Genomic DNA, 15,023 nt, shown 5'->3' with positions numbered 1-15,023 from the left:
TGCTTCATGATTACCCTAGGGTCCTGGACAGTTAAACAAGTCTTTGAATAACCTAGGAAAGTCACATCTGCAGCTTCTGCGCTCCTGAGATTAAAGCAGGGGATGCAGACCCTGGGCGATTATGCCATTAGGTTCCACACTCTGGCCTCTGAACTGGCTTGGAACAACGCGAGTCTGATCGCGACCTTCTGGCAGGGGTTGGCGTCCCAGATTAAGGATGAGTTAGCCGGACGAGAGCTTCCGACCAGACTAGATGACCTGATTAGGCTCTGTAATATGATAGACATTCGATTTCAAGAGCATAGCCGTGAACGACGACCTTCAGAAAGAGTAAGCATTAAGAGACAGATTTATCGGTATATGTCGCAGGATCCTAGTCCTAAGGAGGCTTCTTCCTTAGGGCCTGCAGAGCCCATGCAATTGGGCCATAATCCACTCTCGATACAAGAGAAGCAGAGGCGTCGAACCCTTAACCTATGTCTGTATTGCGGTAATACGGGACATTATGCTGGCCGATGTCCTAATAAACCTGGACCCTTGGATCAGAGTCTGACCGCAGGCACCATAGTAGCCTTATCTTTTTGTTTGCTTTGTAATCAAGTGTTACTACCAGCAGTGCTTGATTTAGACCAAGGAAAGGAGCATACTGAAGTCTTTTTGGATTCTGGGGCAAGTGGAAACTTTATAAACGAATCCCTGGTCCGCCAATTTAACATTCCTATACAAGAGTTACCAAAAACCATTCCGATGCTCTCAGTCTACAGTAACACTCAAGGGTACGTAAGCACCCAAACGGTTCCGGTGCACATGTGTATTGGTGACCGCAAGGAAGATATCTCCCTATATGTTCTCCAGACAGCAGTGCAACCCATCATGCTGGGATTACCTTGGCTACAGAGACACAATCCAACTCCAGACTGGGGAAGAGGTGAAATCACGGACTGGAGCAAATCCTGCAGAAAATATTGTCTTGCTCCTACTGCTTGCACTTCGGTCGGCGAACCGCAAGACCTAGATGCTGATGCATGGACTGATATTAGTGATTCACAGTCTCAAAACTCTGATACTTCTGTGGTTGTCCTGGCCACTGCTTGCGTTCCACCTCAGATCAGACACCTTCGAGTTGAAACCGGCACTACAGTGGGGGAAATAAGTATTTGATCCCTTGCTGATTTTGTAAGTTTGCCCACTGACAAAGACATGAGCAGCCCATAATTGAAGGGTAGGTTATTGGTAACAGTGAGAGATAGCACATCACAAATTAAATCCGGAAAATCACATTGGAAAGTATATGAATTTATTTGCATTCTGCAGAGGGAAATAAGTATTTGATCCCCCACCAACCAGTAAGAGATCTGGCCCCTACAGACCAGGTAGATGCTCCAAATCAACTCGTTACCTGCATGACAGACAGCTGTCGGCAATGGTCACCTGTATGAAAGACACCTGTCCACAGACTCAGTGAATCAGTCAGACTCTAACCTCTACAAAATGGCCAAGAGCAAGGAGCTGTCTAAGGATGTCAGGGACAAGATCATACACCTGCACAAGGCTGGAATGGGCTACAAAACCATCAGTAAGACGCTGGGCGAGAAGGAGACAACTGTTGGTGCCATAGTAAGAAAATGGAAGAAGTACAAAATGGCTGTCAATCGACAAAGATCTGGGGCTCCACGCAAAATCTCACCTCGTGGGGTATCCTTGATCATGAGGAAGGTTAGAAATCAGCCTACAACTACAAGGGGGGAACTTGTCAATGATCTCAAGGCAGCTGGGACCACTGTCACCACGAAAACCATTGGTAACACATTACGACATAACGGATTGCAATCCTGCAGTGCCCGCAAGGTCCCCCTGCTCCGGAAGGCACATGTGACAGCCCGTCTGAAGTTGCCAGTGAACACCTGGATGATGCCGAGAGTGATTGGGAGAAGGTGCTGTGGTCAGATGAGACAAAAATTGAGCTCTTTGGCATGAACTCAACTCGCCGTGTTTGGAGGAAGAGAAATGCTGCCTATGACCCCAAAGAACACCGTCCCCACTGTCAAGCATGGAGGTGGAAATGTTATGTTTTGGGGGTGTTTCTCTGCTAAGGGCACAGGACTACTTCACCGCATCAATGGGAGAATGGATGGGGCCATGTACCGTACAATTCTGAGTGACAACCTCCTTCCCTCCGCCAGGGCCTTAAAAATGGGTCGTGGCTGGGTCTTCCAGCACGACAATGACCCAAAACATACAGCCAAGGCAACAAAGGAGTGGCTCAGGAAGAAGCACATTAGGGTCATGGAGTGGCCTAGCCAGTCACCAGACCTTAATCCCATTGAAAACTTATGGAGGGAGCTGAAGCTGCGAGTTGCCAAGTGACAGCCCAGAACTCTTAATGATTTAGAGATGATCTGCAAAGAGGAGTGGACCAAAATTCCTCCTGACATGTGTGCAACCTCATCATCAACTACAGAAGACGTCTGACCGCTGTGCTTTGCCAACAAGGGTTTTGCCACCAAGTATTAGGTCTTGTTTGCCAGAGGGATTAAATACTTATTTCCCTCTGCAGAATGCAAATAAATTCATATACTTTCCACAATGTGATTTTCCGGATTTAATTTGTGATGTGCTATCTCTCACTGTTACCAATAACCTACCCTTCAATTATGGGCTGCTCATGTCTTTGTCAGTGGGCAAACTTACAAAATCAGCAAGGGATCAAATACTTATTTCCCCCACTGTATATCCCAGATTAAGCTCCCCTTCAACGGAGGGGCTAAGAAGACTCTGCAAAACTTATATTCTTATACTGTGCTTGAAAAGCAGAACCTGGGGAATAGGGCTCAGAACAGTCCGGTTTGTATGGAAGCTTCTGGTCCCAAGGAGAGGCCACGGCAGTCTACGGCTTGTAGTTCTATTCCAGTGCGGAGGGCAGGATCTAATTCTATTAACAAAGTCCAGCCTTGTCCTCCACCCATAGACCTGCTATCAACTTCCAGTTCTGTGGTTCCTGTTCAATGAAGAGTGGGGTGGAGGACAGACTCTCCTGCCATGTCCCGTTTGCTCCTGGTGCCTTTAAAAACGGCTGTTGCAAGGACGCCAATACTGTGGCTTATGCTGCCTCTGATCTTGCAGAGGAAAATTGGAAGGAGCATCTCGGGGATCTTCCATGTGCTGTATCCACAGGTAACCTTTCCACTGGCGGATGCAGCCTTTCCCCCAACACCAGCAAAAGATTGGCGCTCAGAATCTTCTCAGGGGTTATATACCCCCGACTTTCTCTCTGCCTCAGCGGGGTGCGGTGCGCGGCAGGAAAGCCCCAGCCGCCCAGCACCCACCCCGCTGCCTGACTTTGCGCAAGCTCATCGGGAGCCAGCACCATGTTAATGGCGGCTCTGTAAACCCGAGAGGCACTATGTCTTGTATTTAGACTGGTTCTAACCAGTCTAAAGCAAGTGATCAGATAGTTAATAATGCACAAATTGGTTTTCCGTGGCTCTAATGCTGTTTGCAGCCATGGACAACCCCATGCAAATGTATTACAATGAGATATGCTATTGAAGTTTGCTTTAGACTGGTTCTAGCCAGTTTAAAGCAAGCAATCAGATAGCTAATATGCACAAAGGGATTTCCGTGGCTGTAATGATTGCATTAGCAGCCATCGAGAACCCCATACAAATGTTTACAATAAGCTCATAAGTATCTAATAAGCTCATTTGTATATGTATTGTACGGCTGCTCTGGAGCTGTCGGAGAGGAGGAAACACAAGCAGTCAGCTGCAAAGGCTGCCTGCTTGCGCTTCCTACCTCTCACCTCCTGTTGTCCCCCCTCAGCTGAACCCCATCGTGAGCTCCACCCCCCCCCCCCCCCCCAATTTTTTTTTAAATTTCCCTGGTGGTCCAATGGACCCGACACCACCCAATTGTTTTTTTTTTTTAATTTCCTGGTGGTCCTGTGGACCGTTGATCCCCCAAACCTTTTTTCTAATTTTTCCTGTTGATCCAGTGGACCGCGACCTCCCCTGCATGTGCACCACCCACTCTGACCCCCTCTATGTACCTTTAGAAGGTGAAGGCAACGAGGGCAGGGAGCAACAGCTCCTCCTCCTAGCTGGCCGGAACGAAGTGGTGGTGCCCATGCCCTGCCCAGTACATTCTGGATGCACGGGTGGGGCTAAACACCATATATCCTTATATGGTGTTTAGCCCTAACCAGTGAATCCCATGAATGCACCGGGCAGGGCATGGGCGCTGCCACTTTGTTCCGGAGGGAGGAGCTGTTGCTCTTGCTTCCACCTTCTAAGGTACACAGAGGGGTGTGGGTGGGGTCGTGATCCACTGGACCACCAGGGAAAATTGTTTAAAAAAAAGGTTCGGGGGGGGGGGGGGGGGGGGGGGGGGTCACGGTCCATTGGACCACCATGGAAAATTTGTAAAAAAACGTTTGGGGGGAGTGTGGGGTTGGAGGGGGCCTGGTGCATCTGGTGCATCAGAGATGACAAATGAATATGACAGCAGTGTCAAATACAGAAGCGATGTACAAAGGGGGATCCGTGCAGATCATTTGCATGTAATCACCTTTGTACATCACTGGCTGTTAGCAAGTTGCTAAATTTTGTGCATCGGGTTCTTAGTATTTTCCCAGCAATAGGGTAATACAGACACATTTAGTATTTTCCGTTAACAGGAGTTCTCTGTGTACAATACGATAATACAGATACACTTCGTACTTTCCCAGCAACAGGATAATGCATACACTCTTAGTATTTTTCCAGCCGTCGGTACGGAGCTGCCATCTCTAGCCTGATTGTTTAAGTTTAATCAATATGTAAGAGGATATTAAAAAATATAAAATTTATGCACATTTGAGGTAGGCAGGGTGAGAGGAGTCCTGAAGTTGCTGTCTGCATGGTATTGGTTCAGGGGCGAGGCCGCCAATACCTGCGACTAAGTGCTCCAGTGCTAAGCAGGGAAGGAGCTCCAGGGTTTGCAGGTGCTGGCTCCGGTCCCAGGAGGCAGTGGCTGGAAGCAGGGGAACAGAGAAAAGGCTGACAGAGGCTGCAGGTGAAAGGAGGCAGTGGGAGACACATTGAGGCTGCAGCACCGTGGAACTAGTGCTGTAGGTACTGCAGGAACACAGGGCTAATGATGTCTGCGCATGTGCGTTCATTAAGGCAGTGAGAGGCCTGGATGACAAGGTGCAAATCGTGTCCGAGGAGAGAATTCCTCAGATGTTCAGTGGCATGAATTGCCACAGAAAATGGCTGGCTGATTGGGTGAAAGGCTCATGCAATGGAGCCCGGGGCTGCATATAGAAAGAGGAAGAAGCTTGAGGAAGCTGCAAGTAATCATGGCTGCTACATTAATACCTCAGGGGTTTCTTACAGTGGCAAAGCCAAACCCGGAGCTAATATGGATGGGCACTATGTATATAGGTATGAGTAGTGTTTCTTGGGATACTATAAAAATGCCTTAGAATGCATTGACGATGGATTTATAAGTAGTCTGCTCAGCAGCTGCCCTCCATCAACATAAACCACATACATACTTAATGGAAAAAACAATATTTTTAAATACAGTTACATTATCCCATATCTTAAACTTGACCAGACATAAATCTGCAATAATGGCAAACATCTCAAAACACATGACAGGATTCTGCTATATAATTACAGCAATGGCATATCCTTAATTTTGCTTTACAACAAATGTAAATGCCTGATTAAACACACAAGTAAATACCTTTGAAGTCTTTTTCCCTTCCTCTGGTTTTACTGCTTTCTTTTTCTTCTGATGCTGACAAAATAAAATTACCACAGTTTGGCACATATCCTTCAATTTTGCTTTATAATAAACATATAAACCTTATTAAGCTGTATTAATCAAACAGGTAAAATTTGGTAAATATACACTTCTTCCTCTTCTACCTACTGTAGAATCTGTAGCATACAGAACACAACTGAATGTTTCCTCTTACAGCTTACCTCAACTTAGAAACCCGTTCTGAAAAGAGAGTTTATTTTGGTAAAGATCACGATTCGTATTGTGTAGACAAGAAAAGACCTCATATCTCATAGCATTGTCCACTTAGAGCAACCCATGGATCAGAATCACAAGAACACCACCATCTTGATTATACCATAATTTTATTTTTTGTGACATGACAGATTTCTAGTTATTAACACAAAAACTTCCGGTGATCATAAAATCATAACTTCATTATCGAGTGTACGTCCAAAATATTTTTCAAAAAATGTCCACATTAAATCAACAACTTTGTAGTAATTTGAAATATGAGCTCTTTAGCTGATATAATGCTCCAGGGCTCTATGGAGCAGTCTGTTTCGCTTGTTTAAGCTTCATCAGGAGCCTGTGCCTTGAAATCTTGTGCCCAAGACAAAAGAGCTGTACAGTCTGAAAAAGACATTGAAAATTAGATTCTCATAATTAAAACAGTAAAGAAGATTGCAAATGGAAAAACCACTGGACACCTACTAAAGAATGTCACAATGCGGAGATTTTTTGAAAAATATTTTGGACATTCATTCGATAATGAAGTTATGATTTTATGATCACCATAAGTTTAATAACTAGAAATCTGTCACGTCACAAAAAAATAAACTATGGTATAATCAGAAAAAATATGGAGGGTTTTTATGGCCAATGATGGTGATGTTCTTATGAGGTTCTTCCATTTGCTCCTAATAGGACATACAAGAGCCACTGAGATCTTTTCCCTCTGTGTAGACATAACAAAACAATATGAGTCGTGATCTTTAACAAAAAAAACTCTCTTTTTAGCACGGGTTTCAAAGATGAGTTTAGTATTATCACATTGAATTGATTCCTGTTTTTCCATTAATTGATTTTTGGTCCTCTTACAACTTTCCATAGGAAAAATGTATTCAAATTCAAAAATGTATTGAGGTAGCACCTCAATAATAGCAACACAAAATCCCTTCATTGTCAGGTACTTTGTGAAGTAACACTAAATCCTGCAAAGAAGCTTCTTAGTGCCTGTGCTGCAAACCTTAACACTAATTCCGAACATGAATACCAATAACAGTACTTTCTAAAAGTCAGCAGTGAATATACATAACAGCAATACGTATCCCATTGGAAAAGCCAGACAAGTCAGACTCAAAGATCCCCACACAAACCACATGCCAGCAGAACTCTCACCTGCCTGGTCACATGCAGAAGACAGACCAGCCCTTCCCTCCCCCATCTATCCGTAGCCAAGCATCAGCCCTTCCTTACCCCCCGCCCCATCCAGCCCCTCCTTTCCCTAGCTCCTCCATCCCTGTAGCAGCCCTTCCCCATCATCCATCAGCCCCTGCCTAGCCCCCCCGCCCCTCCCTGTAGCCTAACATCAGCCCTATCCTACCCACTACCATACCCCCCACCTAGTCTGGCATTCCCCCCCCCCCTACCAAAGTACACCAGCATTAAATGCAAAACCTTTGTTGTTTTTAATGTCCTGGGCACTGCAGAGCCCACTCCCACCCAGAAACCTGCCCATATTAAATATAAAGCTTTTGTTATTATTTTAACCTGGGCATTGCAGAGACTAACCGCACCCAAAAACCAACCAACATTAAAAAAAAAAAAAAAAAATTTTTTTAAATTTTAACTTGGGTATTGAGCCCAACCCCACCCAGAAACCAATGAACATTTTATTGTTAGTGGGTTTCTGGGTGGGAGTAGGTTCTTCACTGCCTATGGGGAAAAAAGTTGTATTTAATGATTAAATATATCTTTTTTCTCTCTCTTAGGCAGTGAAGAGCTCACCCCCACCCAGACGCCCTTCACCAGCATTACACTGTACATTTAAAAAAATATTAATTTTACCTGGGCAGCTGGGCTTGAGTTTTCAAAATGTGTGTGCATGTGGTGGCAGGTATCTCAGAGAGCACTGCAGACTGTGCTCCGTATGCTGGCTGGGTCTTGTGCCTGTTTGGGGCTGCAGGGGAGTATTTAGGCCTTGGGGGGGGGGGGGGGCTCAACTAAAGGCTGAATGAGCAAAGCGAAGGCCCAATAATGACAAGCCCTTTTTAGCCTGGGGCCTCTGCGATTCCGCCATCGACAGTGCTGAGTCTGAGTCAGAGGGTGAGGCCTGCGCCATTGCCTCGTGGCGCTTCGGGGTCTTGTTTGCCCCGCCGCCGACCAACTTCTCCCCGTCTTTGTTCCACACCAAATGCGCTTTGCTCATGGCGAGTCAGGTTAGTGTCTTCGGGGGACATGCTGGTAGCTTTCCAAAAGTCCGACGGCTGCTTTTAATAGCTTTTTATCGTGGCAAGGAGAGCTCTGAGGCTAAGCTGCCATTACCAGCGGTGATGTCACTTCCTCCCCCAAAATATATTATTTTAATCTTTGTGATGATGTATAAATTGGGAAAGTCTAATCTGCAATGTGCATGAGCAGTGCTTTTCAACCGGTGTGCCGCGGAGGCTCCCCAGGTGTGCCACGGTTGAGAGGGGATCCCACAACAGGAATCTCCTCTGGCCTGCCCTTCCTTGGCTTTGCAGCTGTGTGTGCTTCCTGCTTTCTTCTCTTTGCAGTTCTGGGCAGCTGACACTCCTCTCCATGTGAAGTGGAGATTGGGGGTGCTGCTGCCAGAGGTGTGGATGGGTGCCGAGGCCTGGGTGGGGTTAGCACTGGTGCTCTGAGGCAGGGAAGAAGCTGCAGCCAGCACTCAGCTACAATTTGGAATGGAGAGGATGCCCGCTTCCCCGCTCCATCTCCTGTGGGAGCATACAAGCCTCTCAGTGATCACCCACTACCCATGATCCTCCATGACATCCAGGTGTTACCTCCTCCTCCCTTCAATAATTCAGCGCAGCTGCACTTGCTGTCTACTTTAGGGGCGTATCTGTAATGGTGCCACGGGGGCCAGGGCCCCCGTAGATTTGGCCCTGGACCCCCCTACCGACAGCCCTCGCAACCCCCTCCCCGCCAACCTGCTGTCGCCTACCTTTGCTGGCGGGGGACCCCAACCCCGCCAGCCGAAGCCGTCGTCCTTCATTGTTTGATTCTTCTTTCTGAGTCTGACTCTTGACGTCCTGCACGTCTGCCCTCATTTAAGTTTGCCCCTTGGTTCAACGGCCCATTTTCTGTTCAGTCTCGAGTGGGATCAGTCACCTATCGCCTGCAACTACCTGGTAGCTTCTGAATCCATAATGCCTTCCATGTCTCACTACTGAAACCATTTGTGACATCTAAGTGGCATTCCAAACCGAAGAAAAGTCCCATTCCGGAGGCTGAACCTGACCCTGAGTTCGAAGTGGAGGAAATTTTAGACTCTAGACGCCAAATGGGGCGGCTCTTTATTTGATTTCATGGAAACATTTTGGTCCAGAAGACAATTCTTGGGAGCCAGCGGGTAATGTCCATGCACCAGAGCTGGTCCAGGAATTTCATATCCGGTACCCTTCAAAACCTGGACCAAGATAGAGAGGGGGTCTTCTGGGGAGGGTACTGTCATGCTCCTCCTCACCTCCGCTCCCTGCTGCCACACTCCGCCTCACCTCTGCTCCCGTGATGGGGGGGCACCAGCTTGCGCTGGTCCTCTTGTTGGAGCCGCTGCCTCTCGTGTCGCACCGGCCATTCGGGCCTGAGCCCCGTTCTGACCCTCTCCTGTTGGGTGCGGGATCCTCGTGGGCTGAGGAAGGGGATTCGGGCTTGCGGTGGCCCGGCCAGCTGCCAGCGGCATGCTCTGTTGCGTTCCCGGCAGGTGGCGAGCCTACGCAGTGCGGAAACGCTGGACTCACCCTCGCCCCGCCTCTGGCTTCTCCCGATTGGAGCGTCACTCCTCGGCTCCGCCGGCGACCTGCCAGCCGGAAGCTTTCTCAGCCAGCTGAATCCTTTCCTCTTGATGGTGGGGGCTACTTATGGAGCGCCTGCTCTCCACCAGTGCTTCAGCTTCTATCTTTGGTAGGTGATTGTTTTGAGCTGTGTTTACTCTCTAGTTGTCTCCTGCTGCCTGACCTGACCTCTGTCTGGACCTTGAGAACTCTCTGCTTGCCGCCTGACCTGACCAATGCCTGAATCCTGACAACTCTCAGCTTGTCGCCTGACTTGACTCCTGCCTGAATCCTGACAACCCTCTGCTTGCTGCCTGACCAGACCAGTGCCTGCTTCTCTCTGTCTGCTGCCTGTCTCCGACCCCTGCTTGTATCCAGTTTTTCTCTCTGCCTGCTACCTGCAGCCATCTGACCCCTGCCTGCCTCCTGAAGTCCTGTCGGCTGCCTGCACCTGGGGGCTCAACCCTCGGGGAACGGCAGTCATCACAGGTGAAGCCTCGGGGTTGCTCAGCTGCCAAGCAGTGTGCAGGTAGAGGGGCCTAGAAAAAGGTGGATGGTGTGTATTAGCATGTGCAGGCAGGACGGCCTGGAAAAAGGTGGATGCTGTGTAAGTGCGTGTGCAGGCAGAGGAGCCTGGAAAAACGTGGATGGTGTACATGTGTGTGTGCAGGCAGGGGAGCCTGGAAAAAAGTGGATGGTGTGGTGTGTGCGTGCTGGCAGGGGGACCTGAAAAAAGGTGGTGTTCATTTGTGTGTGCAGGCAGGGGTTTCTGGAAAATGGTGAATGGAGTGTTGGCAGAGGAGCCTGGAAAAAGGTGGATGGGGGGTGGGTGTGTGCAGGGAGTGGGGCCTCAAAAAAGGTAGATGGTGTGTTTGGGTGAAGGGAGGGAGCTGGAAAAAAGATGGATTGATGGTGTGTGTGAAAGCGTGCAGGGAGGGAGGCTGGAAAAAATTTGGATGGTATGTGAGTGAAGGGAAGGGGCTTGAAAAAAATAGAAGGTATGTGTGAAGGAAAGGGGCTGGTGTCATGATTGTGGTCGTGACCTCTCTCAGACTCACCTTATTTCCGGTGGTCAGCTTCTGAGCTGGCTTCTGTCTGTTCTTCCTGAGATAGTTCTGTCTCTGTGTGCTGGCTGCTTCCAGCATGGCTCTGATTATTGCACCTGTGGTGTTAATCTCTGTGCTTCAGTATGCTTTCTGCCTGTGTCTTGGTTTGTGTTCCTCTTGCCCTCTGGTGGCCAGAAACGGTGGCTGCCATAGACTTTCCAGACTTTCTTTCTGGTCCGATCAGGTCCAGATATTCCAGCCCTCCAGACTTGGTTTGAAGTTTGGCAGCTAGCCTCACCCGTAGCTGCCTCATGATTCCTGTAGTGAGTTTCAGCTGCTGACGGGTTTAGTACCACCTGGAACCTTCTGAGATTGCCTTTGCATCGTCTAAGGTCCCTGGTTTGTTGGTGCTTTGTTGCACTTCTGCTAGTCTGGTTTCTTGTTTAGTTCCTTGTTGGTCTAGTTATCTGTGTGTAGTTTAGCTTAGGTTTATTTGCTTGCTTCCCTAGTCTTGTTTCTGGTCTGTATTCCTTGTCTAGTTTCTGTTTGTCTGTGTCTCTTGCTTAGTTGCTGCTCTGCAGCTTTCAGTCCTGTCTCTTGTCTGTCAGTATTTGTACCCTGTTTTAGTGGCTGCTCTGCAGCTTTCAGTCCTGTCTAGTCTGTCAGTATTTGTACCCTGTTTCAGTGGCTGCGTGGCAGCTTTCAGTTCCTGTTCTTTAGCTTGTCCATTTCCAGCTTTGTGTAGTATTGTCTGTCTGTGAGTCCTAGCCCAGTTTCTTGCCTTGCTGCCCATGTATATTCCTTTCCCCTCTGACCCTCAGTCCCTGTTCAGCCTAGTTGGTATCCAGTGCCTGCCCTGTCCTGTAATTTCTGCCGGCCGCCTGCACCCAGGGGCTCAACTCCTGGGGAAGGGCAGTCAAGCGCAGGTGAAGTCTAGCTGTTTCTGTCAGAGTTCTGCCTTGTCTCTGGTGTGGGGTGGTTTTGCCTGCCACTGCTGCTCCACGGAAGTGGCCCAAGGGCTCATGAACCTAGTTTCTGCCTTGAAAGCCTGACAGCTGGAAAAAAGGTAAATGGAGTGTGGGTGCAGGCAGGGGAGCTGGAAAAGATGGATAGGGTATGTGTGTGCGGGGGGGGGGGGGGAGGGGGCTGGACAGTGTTTAACATTTAATTTTTGAATTTAACACAATTGTTTGTTAAATGATATATATACACACACATCTCCTTAAAAAACTGAGGCCCAGATGCACTAAACTTAACGAGCCTTTAACGAGCCAATTACGAACCTTTAACGAGCAAGTAGTAAACCCTAGCATGCACCAAACGCCATTTCCCGATCACGGTAGCAGCTAACGAAAACGGAATGCAAATCATTATAATGAGCTGCAGTACCACTGCAAGGCTATTATAATGATATGCACTAACGTTTACCGATTTCCCTTACGGTGGAAACCCTAACGTGAGGTCTGCACCTCTCGTTAGGCAGGGGCTGCTGTGGGAAAGGAAAAAAAAAACAAGCTGCGTGTCTGTGCCTAACATTGACGTCCTTCAAGGATGTCCCTGATGAGCACTGCTTTTTTATTCCCTTCCCACGCCCCCCCACGCCCGAGGTCGCTGCCACCGCTCCCCCTGCATTGAAACAGCTTTCCGCAGCTCAGACCCCCCCCCGAGGCCGCCGCCCCCCTCTCTTGAAATGACAGCTTCCCCACCATCCTCTGCATCCCTGTGGCCCTGCCCCCGCCGCCCCCCTGAGGTCATCCCCGCCGCCGCTCACTGGGCCCTCACAACGCCTCTCACCCCTCACCTCATTCTGTGCTTAGCCAATTTTTACATCTTTTAAGCGTGCCATGAGATAAAAAGGTTGAAAATCACTGTGCAAGAGCATAGCTGTGAGAGACTGAGGTTGAAAACAACAAAAGTTTGTTGAGGAGCTTAGCTTAAGAGACAGACAGCTGTAAGGGAAAAGGCACCTGGGGTCTATAAGAAGTATTTAGGTCACAACTACTTGATTAATAACCATTGGTTTCTGTGGTGTCATGAGTTTTAGGAAGCAGGAAAGTAGAGGATAACACACACTAACTTTCATATGGGAAGTGCTGAATAAAGAGATCTTTATTGAGGCCTCACTAAGATCTGTTTGTTCGACGCTCCCCGTGTGGAAGTTAGTGTGTTATCCTCTACTTTCCTGTTTCCCTTTTGATCCACATAGAGGCTCACTCCTGTTTTTCTGTGGATTTTTTTTTGTGTCATGAGTTTACATTACACTGTATGTAGTCAGGTTATGCCTAAAACAGGCTGTAAAATCCATATAGTTATAACAGAATGGCTGTATAGGCCAAGACCAGCAAAGGTGAGATCTCAGCTACATACTCCTACAGTCAGCACCCAAGAAAAAGATCTGTGTCCTTGTAGATAATACGCTGAAATCTTCTGCCCAGTGTGTGGTGGTAGCCAAAAAAGGAAACAGGATGCTAGGAATTATTAGGAAAGGGATGGTAAATAAGACTGAGAATACTATAATGCCTCTGTATCGCTCCACGGTGTGACCTCAGTTCTAGGTGCCGAATTAAAAAAAAAATATAGCAGAATTAGAAAAGTTTCAAAGAAGAGCAACTAAAATGATAAAGGGGATGAAACTCCTCTTATATAAGGATAGGTTAGGGCTCTTCAGCTTGGAAAAGAGATAGCTGAGGGGAGATATGAGGTCTACAAAATCCTGCGTGGAGTAGAATAAGTAAAATTGAATCGATGTTTTACTCTTTCAAAAAGTACAAAGACTAGGGAACACTAAATAAAGATGCATTAAAATACTTTTAAAACAAACAAGAGGAAATATTTTTTCACTTAACGGATAGTTAAACTCTGGAACTCTGTGCCAGAAAACTCTGGAACTCTGTGCCAGAAGATGTAGTAACAGCAGTTAGCATATCTGAGTTTAAAAAAAGGTTTGGACAAGTTCGAGGAGGAAAAGTCCTTAGTCTGCTATTGAGAGACACATGGGGAAGCCACTACTTGCCCTGGGATTGGCAGCATGGAGTGCTGCTACTATTTGGGTTTCTGCCAGGTATGTGACCTGGATTGGCCACTGTTGGAAACAGGATATTGGGCTAGATGGACCATTGGCTTGACCCAGTATGGCTATTCTTATGAACTTAATTTACTTTAATTCCGAAAAAATAGTATTTTGAGGTATGAAATTGATTTTGTGATCTCTGTTGATGAAAGAAACATTATATGCTGCAAATAAAGTATATTTTCTGGACTTCCGGTGGGGGCATGGAGCAGTGAAGATGTGAGGAAGAACTGCTCCGGGGCGCCTGGCTAAAACGGCACTCGTAACACCTCCATCCCATCGAATAATCGTGGCACATTACAGCGAGGGCACAGAGACAGAACTGACGGCTGGTAGAGCCAGAGACAGCGCGGATGGCAGCGAAAACAGCGCGTAAAGATCCTAAAGAGAAATCCCGCGCCGTGGAGAACAAAATGGCGGGCAGGGTCGCGCCGGCATCGCCACTGTCTAGCTCACAATGGGCAGCAGAACTCACTGAAGAGGTAAAGGTGGCAGTGGAGCAGGTGGTGGGGGCTAAATTGCAGCTCATTCTAAACAAGCTAGAAGGAATGATGGAGAGGCACACGCAGTTGATCACTGAATTACAGGCGGTACAGCAGCGTGTTGGGCAAGCGGAAGATGACATCCTAAAAGTCTCGGAGGAACAACCTAGACTCAGGGCGCGTCTCGCCGAAATGGAGGCGACGCTCGATGATCTTGAGAACCGCTCCAGGCGGAATAATCTGCCTCATAGGGATGCCTGAGACACTGCCTGAGAGGAATTTGTGTGCCTTTCTGGAAAAATGGCTGCCGGAAGCGCTGGGGAACGTGGAGCTGGCAAACGCGCTTAGGATTGAAAGAGCACACAGACTTGGCCAGAGACGGGACGACAGGAAACGGTCAAGAGTGATAATATTCAAGATCTTAAATTATGCCCACAAAGCGCTCATATTGCAGGAGTTGCGCACTGGAAAGAAGCTTGAATTTCAAGGCAAAAAAAATACTCTGTTTCCAGGACTATTCCACAGCTGTATCAGTAGCACGGAAAAGCTTTGTGCCACTGTGCACTAAGTTATTTGGACTAAAGTATAAATTCAGTCTCCTCTACCCAGCCAAGCTTAAACTATTGGAAAATGG

Source organism: Microcaecilia unicolor, chromosome 1 (assembly GCF_901765095.1).
Source record: "Microcaecilia unicolor chromosome 1, aMicUni1.1, whole genome shotgun sequence".
Taxonomy (NCBI): Eukaryota; Metazoa; Chordata; class Amphibia; order Gymnophiona; family Siphonopidae; genus Microcaecilia; species Microcaecilia unicolor.
The sequence above is the reverse complement of the archived record's forward strand: the minus strand, read 5'-3'. Positions refer to the sequence as shown.